The sequence below is a fragment of the Bufo bufo genome, chromosome 1 (genome assembly GCF_905171765.1).
Source record: "Bufo bufo chromosome 1, aBufBuf1.1, whole genome shotgun sequence".
Classification (NCBI taxonomy): Eukaryota; Metazoa; Chordata; class Amphibia; order Anura; family Bufonidae; genus Bufo; species Bufo bufo.
The window spans coordinates 811,061,645-811,063,915 of record NC_053389.1 but is presented as its reverse complement, the minus strand read 5'-3'; the positions used below and the strand labels follow the sequence as shown (position 1 = coordinate 811,063,915).

The 2,271-nt window shown below is 43.5% G+C and overlaps 1 non-coding gene across 1 annotated transcript; it reads left to right on the top strand.

Moving 5' to 3' along the window:
• Positions 1-629: 629 nt before the first annotated feature.
• TRNAD-GUC lies at positions 630-701 on the top strand. The gene has a single exon. It is a non-coding gene; the product is annotated as a tRNA-Asp (tRNA).
• Positions 702-2,271: the final 1,570 nt, after the last annotated feature.

The window sequence follows — 2,271 nt, the reverse complement described above, 5'->3', positions numbered from 1 at the left end:
AATATAACTACTATAATACTGCTCCTATGTACAGGAATATAACTACTATAATACTGCTCCTATGTACAAGAATATAACTACTATAATACTGCTCCTATGTACAAGAATATAACTACTATAATACTGCCTCCTATGTATAGGAATATATCTACTATAAATAAAAGATATGGTGGCTCACTCCGTTTATGGCTATGGATTGGTGCTACCAAGCCTTATGACTCACGCAGTCAAAAAAGGAATATAGAGATTGTAGAGAGGCTGAGCACTCACACTTGGACCACACAGAGATACAGACAAGATAAATAATGGTGACAATATTTATTACACCTAATGCAGATTCAACAATAAAATACTAAAACAATAATATATAACAAATAATAATAATGAAAAGTCGATAAATATTTGTCGATAAAGTGCTCAGTATTTATTCGAATGGATGTCCAGACAGAGTTCAATAAATTCCATTAGATTATTTAAGCATATTTCGACATATGTCCCCTGTATGGCATACAATGATTACACTTACGATTGCCTTCCATCTAGCAACCCATGTCCTCAGCTCTATACACAAAATCCAGGTGACAGGTTCCCTTTAAGAAGATTACCATGTGATAAGCTGCTATAGCAGTTCCTCGTTAGTATAGTGGTAAGTATCCCCGCCTGTCACGCGGGAGACCGGGGTTCGATTCCCCGACGGGGAGGCTTCAACTTTTGCATATAGAACAATACTAAGAAATAGAAGAATTAAGAAAACTGTAGAAAGAAGAATTAGTGGAGCGCATACACAGGGCGCTGCACCCTAGGCCTAAACCACAAGAGCCACCACGTGACGTGATTTGCGGCCTATTGAGCTACGTGGACACCGCGGCCCTCCTGAAAAGGCAACGAGAGATGGAGGTACTGGAGTATGAAAATACGCCGATCCAGATGTTCCAGGATCTTGCGCCATCCACCTTGGCTAAGCGGCGCTTATTCAAGCCTCTCCTGGATATCCTTAGGAAGACGTCGACCCCGTTCCGATGGCTATATCCTTTTAAACTGGGACGCTCTCCTGATGTTGCGGGACGCTACCTCCAGGGAGGCGCTCTTTTTGGTTGCAGGGGATGATCGGATAGTTTCCGGTGTTGGATGTATTTTTTGTTTTTTGGGTCTTTTTGTCTTAAGACCATAAAGTGCTTTACTTGCCCCCTCGCCAGTCCAACCCTGTCTTGCCTGGTGATAAGTAAAGCGCTCATTCCACCTTGGATGGGTATCTCGCCCGAGCTGGTCACTTATCAGTTTAATATGTTCAATGTTATCTTCCTTATTTTTTGTCTTTTGTTCCCCTCCCCCCCCTTCCCTCTCCTCTGCTCATATTATCTTTGTGCTTTTCCACATAATTATGAGTATATATGCTTTTATTCATTTGTCTGTATGCAAAAATGTCTTCTATAGTAGTAGCCTCACTTAATGCGCATGGGCTGAACGAGCCATGCAAAAGGTCTCAAACACTTTCTCTCCTTCTGAAGGACAAGGTCTCAGTGGCTTTTCTACAAGAGACCCATTTTAGAACAGGCAAGATTCCCAGTTTTCCCCCTAGGAAATTTGTCCAATGGTTCCATAGTACACATGATTCTGCCAGTAGGGGTGTCAGTATAGCTGTGCACAAATGCCTCCCCTTCAAACATACGGCAACTTCTGCTGACCCCGAGGGCAGGTTCATTTTTGTAAAGGGTGTACTAGGTGACTACCCTGTGACGTTTGCCAATTTATATGCCCCTAATAAAGGCCAAGTACCATGGCTCGTTCAGACCCTGGCTGCATTATCCTCCTTCTCAGAGGGGTTATTAATTCTGGGGGGCGACTTTAACGTTGCCATAGAACCGGCGGTGGACACCTCGGTAGGCAGACCTTCTGTGTCTTACAAGCTGTTAAAAAGGCTTAAAATTTCACTGAGAAAACTTAAGGTCTTGGACGTATGGCGGACCATAAACCCCAATGGCCGAGAGTATACATTTTACTCACACGCCAAGATGTCCTTCCATAGATTGGATTATCTGTTCCTGTCTGACTCACATATACGTAATGTCTCTGGAGCCCGGATAGGCAATATCACATTATCCGATCATGCCCCTGTTATTATTACCTTCTCCCTGTCAGGCCCACAAAAGAAAGAGCGTGTGTGGCGCCTCAACGATACTTTGGTCTTGGACCCCACACATGCTAGCAAAATTAAGGCCTTGATTTCTGAATTCTTCGAGCTTAATGACACCCCAGACTCCCCTCCCTCTC